Here is a 14,578-nt window from a genome sequence, read left to right on the forward strand (position 1 = left end):
TCAGAGGAAACACCATACACCTGGCAACCATGTCAGCGTGCTGCCTAACCCGGACGACGCTGAGCCAATTGTGGGCCGCCTCATGGGGCTCCCAGTCACGGCCACCTGTGACATCCTGGGATCGAACCCGGGTCTGTAGTGACGCCTCAAGCACTGCGATACAGTGCCTTAGACCACTGCGCCACTCAGGAGGCCCCCGCAAATTGAATTTAACAAACAATTGGTCCCCCCAAAAATACGTCCCTCCGTTGAATTTCAAAATCCTGATGTGGCCCTCGAGCCAAAAAGTTTGCCCACCCCTGCTGTAGTTACTCCACAATACTAACCTAATTGACAGAGTGAAAAGAAAGAAGCCTGTACAGAATAAAAATAGTCCAAAACATGCATCCTGTTTGCAACAAGGCACTAAAGTAATACTGCAAAAAAATTGGCAAAGCAATTCACTTTTTGTCCTGAATATAAAGTGTTATGTTTGGGGCAAATCTAATACAACAAATTACTGAGTACCATTCTCTATATTTTCAATCATAGTGGTGGCTGCATCATGTTATGGGTATGCTTGTAATCGTTCAGGACTGGGGAGTTTTTCAGGATAAAAAAGAAATGGAATGGAGCTAAGCACACCCAAATCCTAGAGGAAAACCTGGTTCAGTCTGCGTTCCATCAGACACTGGGAGATGAATTCACCTTTCCGCAGGACAATAACCTAAAACAAAAACTCAAATCTACACAGGAGTTTCTTACCAAGAAGACAGTGAATGTTCCTGAGTGGCCGAGTTACAGATTTCACTTAAATCTACTTATAAAAATCTATGGCAAGATCTGAACATGGTTGTCTAGCAATGATCAACAACCAATTTGACAGAACTTGAAGAATTTTGAAAAGAATAATGGGCAACTGTTGCACAATCCAGGTGTATAATTCATACTGGTTATCGAACACTGACACCTCATCACATATCTCCTGGTTGTCACATACGCCCACTTTATGTAGCTTCACTGTGCACTGGTAATCTTTTCTGTCCTTGATAACAGATCATTGATGGTGACCGGCACAGATTTGATGCTTTCTGACCTTGATATCCTTGGCTATCCCTAGTCTTCTGCCTATTTGTTCATGAGCAACCAGACCTGGCCAGACCTTGTGTCTCACCAATAAACATATATATAAACTCAGCAAAAAAAGAAACGTTCTCTCACTGTCAACTGCGTTTATTTTCAGCAAACTTAACATGTGTAAATATTTGTATGAACATAACAAGATTCAACAACTGAGACATAAACTGAACAAGTTCCACAGACATGTGACTAACAGAAATTGAATAATGTGTCCCTGAACAAAGGGAGGTCAAAATCAAAAGTAACAGCCAGTATCTGGTGTGGCCAGATACTGCATTAAGTACTGCATTAAGTACTGCAGTGCATCTCCTCCTCATGGACTGCACCAGATTTGCCAGTTCTTGCTGTGCGATGTTACCCTACTCTTCCACCAAGGCATCTGCAAGTTCCCGGACATTTCTGGGGGGGAAAGGCCCTAGCCCTCACCCTCCGATCCAACAGGTCCCAGACATGCTCAATAGAATTGATATCCAGGCTCTTCGCTGACCATGGCAGAACACTGACATTCCTGTCTTTATAGGAAATCACGCACAGAACGACAGTATGGCTGGTGGCATTGTCATGCTGGAGGGTCAGCTCAGGATGAGTCTGCAGGAAGGGTACCACATGAGGGAGGAGGATGTCTTCCCTGTAACGTACAGCGTTGAGATTTCACTGCAATGACAACAAGCTCAGCCCGATGATGCTGTGACACACCGCCCCAGACCATGACGGACCCTCCACCCCCAAATCGATCCCGCGCCAGAGTACAGGCCTCGGTGTAAGGCTCATTCCTTCGACGATAAACGCAAATCCAACCATCACCCCTGGTGAGACAAAACCGCAACTCGTCAGTGAAGAGCACTTTTTGCCAGTCCTGTCTGGTCCAGCGATGGTGGGTTTGTGCCCATAGGCAACGTTGTTGCCGGTGATGTCTGGTGAGACCTGCCTTACAACAGGCCGACAAACCCTTAGTCCAGCCTCTCTCAGCCTATTGCGTACAGTCTGAGCACTGATGGAGGGATTGTGCGTTCTTAGTGTATCTCGGGCAGTTGTTGTTTCCATCCTGTACCTGCACCTGTACCGGTGTGATGTTCGGATGTACCGATCCTGTGCAGGTGTTGTTACACGGTCTGCCACTGCTAGGACGATCAGCTGTCCGTCCTGTCTCCCTGTAGCACTGTCTTAGGCGTCTCACAGTACGGACATTGCAATTTATTCCCCTGGCCACATCTGCAGTCCTCATGCCTCCTTGCAGCATGCCTAAGGCACGTTTTTCACAGATGAGCAGGGACCCTGGGCATCTTTCTTTTGGTGTTTTTCAGAGTCAGTAGAAAGGCCTCTTTAGTGTCCTAAGTTTTCATAACTGTGACCTTAATAGCCTACCGTCTGTAAGCAGTTAGTGTCTTAACGACCGTTCCACAGGTACATGTTCATTAATTGTTTATGGTTCATTGAACAAGCATAGGAAACAATGTTTAAGCCATTTACAATGAAGATCTGTGAAGTTATTTCGATTTTTACGAATTATCTTTGAAAGACAGGGTCCTGAAAAAGGGACGTTTCTTGGCTGATTTCTTTTGATTTTCCCATGATGTCAAGCAAAGAGGCACTTAGTTTGAAGGTAGTCTTTGAAATACATCCACAGGTACACCTCCAAATGACTCAAATGATATCAATTAGCCTATCAGAAGCTTCTGAAGCCATGACATCATTTTCTGGAATTTTCCAAGCTGTTTAAAGGCACAGTCAACTTAGTGTATGTAAACTTCTGACCCACTGGAATTGTGATACAGTGAATTATAAGTGAAATAATCTGTATGTAAACAATTTTTGGAAAAATGACTTGTGTCATGCACAAAGTAGATGTCCTAACCGACTTGCCAAAACTATAGTTTGTTAACAAGAAATTTGTGGAGTGGTTGAAAACGAGTTTTAATGACTCCAACCTAAGTGTATGTAAACTTCCGACTTCAACTGTATATATATTTTTTTGTGTGTATTTTACCCCCTTTTTCTCCCCAATTTCGATCTCGTCTCATCGCTGCAACTCCCCAATGGGCTGAGGAAGCGAACGTCGAGTCATGCGTCCTCCAAAACATGACTCGCAAAACCGCGCTTCTTAACACCCACCCGCTTAACCCGGAAGCCAGCCGCACCAATGTGTCAGAGGAAACACTGTTCACCTGACGACCGAGGTCAGCCTGCAGGCGCCCGGCCTGCCACAAGGAGTTGCTAGAGCGTGATGAGTCCCCCCGGCCAAACCTGGGTGTGTAGTGATGCCTCCAGCACTACGATGCAGTGCCTTAGACCACTGCGCCACTCTTGAGGCCCTCTATCCAGTTTTTCTGTCCCCAGTTGTTTTATGTTCATCCTGCTCTCTTATTGTCTTGACTTTACAGTTCTTCTTTGATACCGTGTTTATAAGACTCAAAACCTCACACACAGGAAACACAGACATGACGATTAACCACCCAAGCATCATTCTCTGAACTAGAGCCTTTTCCACCATATATGCAAAAGTTTGTGGACACCCTTTCAAATTAGTCAATTCAGCCATTTCAGCTTCAGCCGTTGCTGACAGATGTATAAGATCAAGCACAGCCATGCAATCTCTATAGACAAACATTGGCAGTAGAGTGGCCTTACTGAAAAGCTCAGTGACTTTCAACGTGGCATCGTCATAGGATGTCACCTTTCCAATTAGTCAGTTTATCAAATTTCTGCCCTGCTGGAGCTGCCCCGGTCAACTGTAAGTGCTGTTATTGTGAAGTGGAAACTACTAGGAGCAACAGGCTCAGGCGCGAAGTGTAGGCCACACAAGCTCACATAGCTGGACCGCCGAGTGCGAAGCACGTAGCGTGTAAAAGTCGTTTGTCCTCAGTTGCAACACAAGAACTGTTCGTCGGGATCTTCATGAAATGGGTTTCCATGGCCGAGTAGCCGCACACAAGCCTACGATTACCATGTGCAATGCCAATGCCAAGAAACGTGTTCTTTGGAGTGAGGAATCATGCTTCACCATCTGCCTGCCCGACGGACGAATCTGTGTGTGTGGTTGGCGGATGCCAGGAGAACGCTACCTGCCAAATACATAATGCCAACTGTAAAGTTTGGTGGAGGAGGAATAAAGGTCTGGGGCTGTTTTTCATGGTCGGACTAGCCCCTTAGTTCCAGTGAAGGGAAATCTTAATGCTACATCATACAATAACATTCTAGACGAAAGCGAGGTCCATACAGAAATGGCTTGTCAAGATCGGTTTGGAAGAACTTGACTGGCCTGCACAGAGCCCTGACCTCAACCCCCTCGACCACCTTTGGGATGAATTTGAAAGCCAAATACGAGCCAGGCCTTATCGCTCAACATCAGTGCCCAACCACACTAATGCTCTTGTGGCTGCATGGAAGCAAGTCCCTGCAGCAATGGTCCAACATCTACTGGATAGCTTTCACAGAACATTGGAGGCTGTTATTGGAGCAAAGGGGGAACCAACTCCATATTATTGCCCATGATTTTGGAATGAGATGTTCGACGAGCAAGTGTCCACATACTTTTGTGTATTACATCCATAGTCCATTCTTCAACACAGAGAAGTCCCATGCAATTCAGTCCCTTCCCAAAACCCCCGAGTTTCTTGTATCAATAAGCCAAAAGGTGAGGCATAATGAACAGCTGCTACTTGACTGAAAAACAAATACTTTCCTGTGTTTAATGTAGAGCACAGGAGCTGCTCAATTAAATGTCAGTCTTGTTTTCTGGGATGAATCGTATTTTTGAGAAGTCGTTTATGTACCGGGAAAGGGAATAGGACAGTTGTCTGAGGCTTGGTCTTTATGTCTGATGATAATCTATTGATACCTCTTCTAGACTCTCACTCACCATCTGTCTATTTCATGCACTTGGTTTATGGATAGGGATGTTGTTCCCTCTCTTATATTTGCTGCTTTTTATATTTGGAATGGAACAGGGGATTGTAACTTACAGTATCACGAGAGGTGAAAAAGGGTGTGTGTTTGTTTGTGAAAAGGAGGTTCCCTGTGCAGAGCCCCTTGGAGGGCGGGAATGCAGTGGAATACGACATGTCAAAGGCTAATTTCCACAGCCACTCACGGACGCCCATCTTTCACCGTCAAGTGGCAAGCGTGGAGAGTGGCTTGCACGTTGTCATGGATACTAAAGCATGGGACCCCAGAGACGCGGAGCAGGGAGGCGAATGGCCGCCCTACGTATAGGATTCCTGTCAGGTCTGCCCTGATACAGGGCATTGATGGACCATTTGTCATACTGTAATTGTTCCAGCAAACACGGAATACCCACTAGTATAAACAGTGGTGTACCCACTAGTATAAACAGTGGTGTACCCACTAGTATAAACAGTGGTGTACCCACTAGTATAAACAGTGGTGTACCCACTAGTATAAACAGTGGTGTACCCACTAGTATAAACGCGAGGAAATGGGTAGGGGATGCTGTTATACAATGCCTGCAGCTCTCACTTAAAGAGACAATGCCTCTGTCCTGTTGTCCAGGCCGGCCGGACTGATTAGACCGGAAATAGTGGGGGTTGTGAAAAGAAAGAGAAAAGAGGAAAGAGGAAAAGAAAGAAAGCCAATCATAAAGCAAACGGCAGTCACTTCTCTGTATCGATGTGGCTAGGCGGGGGTGAAGCAGGCTGAGAAGTGTTGACAGCCTGGGGAACAACAGTGGTGGGGTTGGGAGTGATTCGTTCTCTCGCCCCTCTTTATTCTACCAGTGAAATGCTGTGGGAGAATGCTTGTCCAAGATAACAAAATAAGCCGGGCAGAAGTGTAGATTCATGGCCGGGACTAGCAGTTCTCTCTTTGAGCCCTGGAGACGGCCAGACTCCTGCGTTGAGTACAAATGACACTGGGTACAAAGGTATTATTTGTTCGGCCCTGTACTGGCACGGCTCCTGTGTTTCTGGTAATGCTGTTGGGATAAATCTAGTAGTATCTCCCTGATGGATGGGTCTCCGTCTTGGCTTCCCCAGTAAGGAGGAGGATCTCTGGATCAGATATGCAGACTGCAGGGCTCTGGGATCACCCAGGTCATATCCCTGGATTCCTAGTTCAAGTTGAATTAGCATGTTGAACCCCCTTCCCATCTTGCTTTCATAGGTCATAATTCTGTGAAACCTGGACAGATCCTTCTGGAGTTAATGTGAGTACCATGACTCCAGCTGGAGAGAATAGTTTAGGACCTGTCGACAACACATCAAATGAATTATTCATGTAGTCCTTTTTTAAATGTTTTCTCTTCAATTGAACCTTTTAATTTCACTTTATTTAACATATTGGTAGTAAAAAACCCAAGTCTGGAACTCTTTCCAAATGTTTCCTTCATAATTGAATCCTTTGCCCTCTTTTCACTTCTTCTTCTTAAAATTCGGGGTGTGTTTCCCTGAGAGTGTGTTCAGTTTTCCCCTGCCCTTGTACCCCAATTATTGTGATTGTTAAGCAGTAAGTGCTAACGTCAGGAGGTGATGTGTCTATCAGTTCAGCCTGGATCCCAGAGACCTGTGGTTTGGCATGGTGAGATGAGTGTTCATGGGTTCTCTACTGAAGGACTTCACCCCACTGGCTGGGCCCTGACACGGTGTGACGCGCCCAGCACTTTAGCGTAACCTGGCTGCTCACCTCCAGCCTGATGGACAGATTAAAGGACCATTAAGCATAATTACTGTTTCAGTTGGAGAGGCGAACTCACTCTGTCAGAAATGGTTACAAATTGTTGCCCTCCTGCCCCCTCTGCCTCTTAAATTCTGAATTTCATTAGATCCATCTTTTACTGTGAACAAGTTTGAACTTTTGACAGGGGAAAGAGGGTGTGGTGGTGTGGAAATGGAATCTTCAGTGCTGTCTACTCAAAGTGTAAGGTGTGCTAAAGATGTATTTTTTTTACTGTAGCTAAAGGCATTTAAAAAATACAATTTATCTGTTTTCCCACTGAATCCAATTGTGACATGCCCAGTCAAATTGTAGTTGATGGCTGCGGAGAAGACGGTGACAGGTAGTTGATGTGATCCAATGTGCTGCTGTTTGTGTTGTGCCTTGCTGTCTGTCTATCTGTCTGTCTGATTATGTAAAATGTGGTGATGTTGGTGCAACATTGGCTTGGTGTTACAGTGGTGTGCCAGTGTGTTGTCAGATCTGTGTGTGTGTATGTGCAGCAGAGGCTGGTAATGTACTCATCTCTGTATCCATAAGAAAACCCACACTACCGCCCAAGGGAAATTGGTCGATGCCATCGTCTCAGCGGGAGGCCCAGGCGGCAGACAAAGTTTTCAGTTTTACGTCAACAGTAATGTTTATTGTAAAACCTCCTTTACAGTAACCTTCCCCTCTCTCTCCCCTTTCCTCCTCATTTGGGGCGATTATTACACCCATGGTGAGAACAAACAGTTTCTCTACTTAATAATTCACATCACTTTCATCTGATATTCAGTTACCATGGGCAATTTAGTAGTTGAATAATTTTGTGAAAAATTCATTTATTATCGCCGTGCGTTATGAATCTGGAGAGACGGAGAGTGGATGGTGGAGGATTTTAAATTGCGTCTGGAGCGAGGGATCCAGGGGAAGGTAATGTGTTCTAATGTTCTCAGCCATATGCATTGTTTTCAGGGCTCATCGGTTTTACATCGATTCCCACTGAAGTGTTTAATTGCATCATGAATATGATCTAATTTAGTTCTTTTCTTGGAAACTGGAGCACTCTCCGCCAATGATGTACGGATTTGACAGCGCCACATAAGGATGTATTTTATATGGAATGTAAATTATAGTGTTAAATTAGCCCGGAAAGATAACTAGCTGGCACGGGGGAATGGACTCAACAGTTTAATTTAGTGTGAAAAGGCCGTGAAGAGGATAAATCACCTGTCTCTCTCTCCTCTTTACCACGGCATCTCAGGTTTGAATGATTTCCCTTCCATTTTAATATTGTATCTCTCTTGTATTTCACTGTTGATGCTGCAGGAGTTCTTGGGAAGTTCAAAAGTTATGTGTTTTTTTTCAGCGTGCTGCCGTCTGGTCGTAGTCAGAACATCAGCTGACTGCTGCCGTCTGGTCATAGTCAGAACATCTGCTAAGTGATCTCAGACCTTGAATTCTACAGGTCAGTCCCTCTGTTCACTGGTGGGCTGCATTGACATATACATGTTATGTCATTTTACACCAGTGATCCAAGGGCTTGCAGGGTCTAGACGATAATGGCCCAAACTCAGATATTGTCTATTTGTACTGAACAAAAATATAAACGCAACATGCAACAATTTCAAATATTTTACAGTTCATATGAGGAAATCAGTCAATTGAAATAAATTCATTAGGCCTTAATCTATGGATGTCACATGATTGGGAATACAGATATGCATCTGTTGGTCACATATACCTTTCAAAAAAAGTTGTGGCGTGGATCAGAAAACCACTCACTATCGGGTGTGACCACCATTTGCCTCATGGAGCGCGACACATCTTCTTCGCATAGATTTGATCAGGCTATTGATTGTGAAGTTGCTGGATATTAGCAGGAACTTAAACATGCTGTTGGACACATCGATCCAGAGCATCCCAAACATGCTCAATGGGTGACAAGTCTGGTGAGTATGCAGGCCATGGAAGAACTGGGACATTTTCAGCTTTCAGGATGTGTGTACATCCTGTGCATTATCATGCTGAAACATGACGTGATGGCAGTGGATGAATGGCACAACAATGGGCCTCAGGATCTCGTCACGGTATCTCTGTGCATTCAAATTACCATCGATAAAATGCAATTGTTCGTTGTCCATAGCTTATGCCTGCGCATACCATAACCCTACCACCACCATGGGGCAAACCGCTTGCCCACACAACGCCTTACATGTGGTCTGCGTTTCTGAGGCTGGTTGGACGTACTGCCAAATTCTCTAAAACTATGCTGAAGGGGGCTTATGGTAAAGAAATGAGCATTCCATTCTCTGGCAACAGCTCTGGTAAACATTCTTGCAGTCAGCATGCCAATTGCATTCTCCCTCAAAACTTGAGACATCTGTGGCATTGTGTTGTGTGACAAAACTGCACATTTTAGAGTGGCCTTTTATTGTCCCCAGCACAAGGTGCACCTGTGTAATGGTCATGCCGTTTAATCAGCTTCTTGATATGCCACACCTGTCAGGTGGATGGATTATCTTGGTAAAGGAGATATGCTTACTAACAGGGATGTAAACACATTTGTGCACAAAATTTGAGACAAATAAGCTTTTTATGCATATGGAGCTTTTCAGGGATCTTTTATTGTAGCTCATGAAACACGTGACCAAAACATTACATGTTGCGTTTTATATTTTTGTTCAGTGTACAATCAGTCCTAGCCACTTGCATTTCCCCTTTTCATTCTTCCCCTTACTATTCCTTCTCTACTCCTTCCCTCAACATCCTATTCTGAGTAAGCACAAGAGCAGGTGAATAAGTGCAGGGCTTTGAAACACATTCTTTTAGGTGGGTATTCATGGAGCATTGTGGGTATTCAAGGGCGTGTGAAGGAGCTCTCACAGTTTCCCGTCTTCTGTACTCAAGTGTTTGTCTGAGTGCCCTGCCACTACACTGACTTACCCTGAATGACCCAAATGGACCAGTGTTCCTCCGATCCCCCCCTCCAGTCATCACTATCTTGCTTGTCCCTTTTCATTGATAAAAACTAACAGAAACATTCAGCCCAATAGACAGGTTTGATGTGAGAACTTGCTGTGCCTGGTGTTCCCAGAGAGGAGGGGAGCCTGGTCTTGATATTGTCATGGGACAAAAGTCAACCTGTCTTCATCCCCCTGGACGAGTGTTGGGAACAAGATAGAGACAGAGCAATTCCCAGCAACAGAAGTCTTACCACGGAACAAGATTAGCTCATTATTAAACTTCATGTGACCCAACCTCCTTCCAAGGGCATCTCAGATAGTATTAGTGTGACGTGTCATCAAAGTAGTCCTCTCTCACCTGAGTATGATGATTCAGTATGGTGGTTGACATGTTAACACCTTCCTAATATGGAGTTGCATCCTCTTCTGCCCTGAACAGCCTCAATTCGTCGGGGCATGGACTCTACAAGGTGTCGAGAGCATTACACAGGGAAGCGGGCCCATGTTGACTCCAATGCTTCCCACAGTTGTGTCAAGTTGGCTGGATGGAGTCCTTTGGGTGGTGGACCATTCTTGATACACATGGGAAACTGTTGAGTGGGAAAAACCCAGCAGCGTTGCAGTTCTTGACACACTCAAACCGGTGCGCCTTGGCACCTACTACCATACCCTGTTCAAAGGTACTTACAATGCATTCGGAAGTATTCAGACCCCTTGACTTTTTCCACATTTTGTTACTTTACAGCCTTATTCTTAAATGGATTAAATAGTTTTTTTACCTCATCAAACTACACACAATACCCCAAAATGACAAAGCAAAAAAAGTTGTTATATTTTGCAAATGTATAAAATATATATAACATTTACATAAGTATTCAGAACCTTTACTCAGTACTCTGTTGAAGCACCTTTTTCAGCGATTACAGCCTCGAGTCTTCTTGGGTATTACACTACAAGCTTGGCACACCTGTACTTGGGGAGTTTCTCCCATTCTTCTTCGCAGATCCTCTCAAGCTCTGTCAGGTTGGATGGGGAGCGTCGCTGCACAGCTTTTTTCAGGTCTCTCCAGAGATGTTCGATCGGGTTCAAGTCCAGGCTCTGGCTGGGCAACTCAAGGACATTCAGAGACTTGTCCCGAAGCCACTCATGCGTTGTCTTGGCTGTGTGCTTAGGGTCGTAGTTCTATTGGAAGGTGAACCTTTACCCCAGTCTGAGGTCCTGAACGCTCTGAAGCAGGTTTTCATCAATAATCTCTGTACTTTGCTCTGTTCATCTTTCCCTCGATCCTGACTAGTCTCCCTGCCACTGAAAAACCTCCCCACAGTATTATGCGGCCACCACCATGCTTCACCATAGAGATGGTGCCAGGTTTCTTCCAGACGTAACGCTTAGCATTCAGGCCAGAGTTCAAAGAGTTCAATCTTGGTTTCATCAGACCAGAGAATGTTGTTTCTCATGGTCTGAGAGTCTTAGGTTCATTTTGGCAAACTCCAAGCAGGCTGTCATGTGCCTTTTTTGCTGAGGAGGTGCTTCCGTCTGGCCACTCTACCATAAAGGCCTGATTGGTGGAGTGCTGCAGAGATGGTTGTCTTTCTGGAAGGTTCTCCCATCTCCACAGACAAACTCCAGAGCTCTGTCAGAGTGACCATCGGGTTCTTGATCACCTCCCTGATCAAGGCCCTTCACCCCCGATTGCTCGGTTTGGCCGGGCGGACAGTTCTAGGAAGAACTTCTTCTATTTAAGAATGATTGAGGCCACTGTGCTCTTGGGGACCTTCAATGCTGCAGACATTTTTTGATGAGGATCAATGGAAACAAGATGCACCTGAGCTCAATTTCGAGTCTCATAGCAAAGGGTCTGATTACTAATGTAAATAAGGTATTTCTGTTTTTTTATTTGTAAATGTGCAAAAATGTATTAACCTGTTTTCGCTTTGATTATGGGGTATTGTGTGTAGATTGATGAGGATTATGTGTTATTTTTTCCATTTTAGAATAAGGCTGTAACATAACAAAATGTGAATACTTTCCCGAATGCACTGTACATATTTTGTGTTGCCCATTCACCCTCTGAATGGCACACCATACACAATCCATATCTCAATTGTCTCAAGGCTTAAAAATCCGCCTTTAACCTGGCTCCTCTCGTTCATCTACACTGACAGAAGTGGATTTAACAAGTGACATCCATAGGGGATCATAACTTTCACCTGGATTCACCTGGTCAGTCTATCTATGTCATGGAAAGAGTAGGTGTTCCTAATGTTTTGTACACTCAGTGTATGTCTAGCCCTGTCTTATGTCTAGCCCTAAACCATGTACTATTGGTTGAAGCTATGTCTTTCCTTCATCACGTACTATTGGGGGTAGGTACAGTATGTCCACAGGCATTACTCACCCAGTATTGCTGATTCTGACAGTTCACCAGAGAAAAGGGCCCTTAAATGATCAAGAGGGGCTGTTGTTGTTTTCCTTTTTGTTTCCTTCCAGATGTGGGGGGGCATTTGAGGGATTGGTATGTTAAATGAGCTATGGGAGGTCTGCTGAGGTGTTTTTTTGGAGTTCAGTCATACGAGAATTGCTATGTTGGCCGTTTGAGGCAGCTGTGTGAAGTCATTTTCCAGGAGCGCAAGCGGGAGAGAGGTGCGGATTAGGCAGCGCCTCTGAGCCGGAACAAGTCTGTCTGGAAAGGGATGAAGGCTACAAACCATAGATCTAATTCCCCGCTCACAGTGCTAGACAGCAGAGGCACTCACACACCCAGTGTGAATTAGGCCATTTGTTCCCCTCCCAGTCTGAGCCGATTGTGCTGTAGCACAGGAGCCGCCTGACACAGAGAATCTGACAGGTTTTTCACATCCTGGTCTTTCTCCTGATTTTCCACTGTTTATGTTTCCAACCGAGCTCCTGTCTCCACTTCGCGTGCTTCAGGTCTTCATTATTGCTGACATTAACATGAACACACAGCGGAAAACAGGCTGCAACGTTGTGTTGTAGGGGGAGAAAGAGCGTTCTACTGGCGGTGCAGAAAATGTGTGCACATGTGGCCCCATTGATTACGTGTTTGAAACTCCAATGCTGAGAAGTTCAGGCCTTTTTAATGTCAGTAATGCTTTGCCTCAGGTCATGCGATAGCCTTAAGGTTTAGGGAGGGTTCACAAGACTGTTTGCAGGTCACAATACCCTTCTTCCCCAATCCTACATTCCAAACACACTCTCTCTAACAAACACACACACAGCCCTGACCCCCAGAGCCATGTTGTAGTGTGGGAGATCAATGTCGCTGACCGAAATAGATTTTATCCCCCTTCCCTTCCCTTTCCTCTGATTGGGGACAGTCTGCTAATGGCTCAATCTCTGTTTGGTTGTTGGGTCGAGAACTGTTAACAAAGCAGCTACATTTCATGACCTGTAAATGTAACATGCATGTGTGTGTTTTGTTTGGGGCCTGCTACTGTGAATGTTTCCTCAGGTAGCCCTCAGACAGTTTCTATGTCAGGATTGTATCTTGATTTTCGATATTGCATGTAGTATTCAAAACAGGAGCTAAATAGCAACCTGAATGTTTTGAGAAGTGTAAAAGGTTGTGTGACGACTGAGTGATGGAGTTGTACATACCTGTCCCCTGCTCTCTCCACTCTGTGTGCCCAGTAATGAGCTGTATCACATGCTCTGTGGTGGGCATGTCTTGTGTTCCCGAAGCTGCATTCAATCTCTTCTTAGCAAACCGGTAACATTCTCAGAACATTAGCTAAAATTCCCAATAAGTTCTTGTTTTATCTAACATTAGAATGATAACATAACAAAAACGTTCAAAGGAAAATGTTTAAAATAAAATATCCTTGGATTGTTCTCCTAACATTCATTAAAATGTTGTGCACAGCATCTGTAACAACCACCACAGAACATTCCCCAAAAGTTATCATTAGGTTTCCAGGTAATGTAATAACACAATGTACCACTAATGTTTAACCATCAAAACAAAACTGGTTCCGTGAAATTTCCCATAACATTCATTAGGTCCCGGCAAATGTTCTCTGAAAGGTGAATTTGTCTCACAGTGTCTGTTGGAAAGCAGACTCAACCAGGTTTTCCTCTAGGAGTTTGCCTGTGCTTAGCTCTATTCCACGTTTTTTTATGGTAAAAAAAACTCCCTAGTCCTTGCCGATGACAAGTAGACCCATAACATGATGCAGCCACCACCATGCTTGAAAATATGAAGAGTGCTACACAGTGATGTGTTGTGTTGGATTTCCCCAAACATAACACTTTGTATTCAGGACATAAAGGTAATTCCTTTGCCACATTTTTTGTAGTTTTATTTTAGTGCCTTATTGCAAACAGCATACATGTTTTGGAATATTTTGTACTCTGTACAGGCTTCCTTAATTTCACTCTGTCATTTAGGTTAGTATTGTGGAGTAACTACAGTGTTGTTGATCAATCCTCAGTTTTCTCCTATCACAAATAGTAAACTCCGTAACTGTTTTAAAGTCACCATTTCCCTTATGGTGAAATCCATGAGCGGTTTCCGACAAATTAGTTAGGAAGGACACCTGTACCAGTCAAAAGTTTTAGAACACCTACTCATTCAAGGGTTTTAATATTTTTAATATTATCCACATTGTAGAATAATAGTGAAGACATCAAAACTATAAAATAACACATGGAATCATGTAGTAACCAAAAAAGTGTTAAACAAATCCAAATATATTTTCTTTTTAAGATACTTCAAATAGCCACCCTTTGCTTTGATGACAGCTTTGCACATTCTTGGCCTTCTCCCACCAGCTTCACCTGGAATGCTTTTCCAACAGTCTTGAAGGAGTTCCCACATATGCTGA

General features: G+C 44.3%; 1 protein-coding gene across 7 annotated transcripts in view; it reads left to right on the forward strand.

Annotated features, from left to right (window-relative positions):
- The window catches only part of LOC129826176 (homeobox protein cut-like 2), a 128,593-nt gene that overhangs the window by 21,849 nt on the left and 92,166 nt on the right, over window positions 1–14,578 (forward strand). The window contains exon 2 of one of the 7 annotated variants that reach the window (XM_055886586.1): window positions 6,238–6,280. The exons of 4 other annotated variants lie outside the window; for them this stretch is intronic. The gene's annotated coding sequence lies outside the window, so the exon portion shown is untranslated. Of the gene's footprint in view, window positions 1–5,569; window positions 6,281–6,314; window positions 8,237–14,578 lie in introns of those variants that run through there. 2 more of the 7 variants (XM_055886585.1, XM_055886584.1) reach the window with 2 other exon arrangements.

Source organism: Salvelinus fontinalis, chromosome 28 (genome assembly GCF_029448725.1).
Source record: "Salvelinus fontinalis isolate EN_2023a chromosome 28, ASM2944872v1, whole genome shotgun sequence".
In the NCBI taxonomy this organism is placed as follows: Eukaryota; Metazoa; Chordata; class Actinopteri; order Salmoniformes; family Salmonidae; genus Salvelinus; species Salvelinus fontinalis.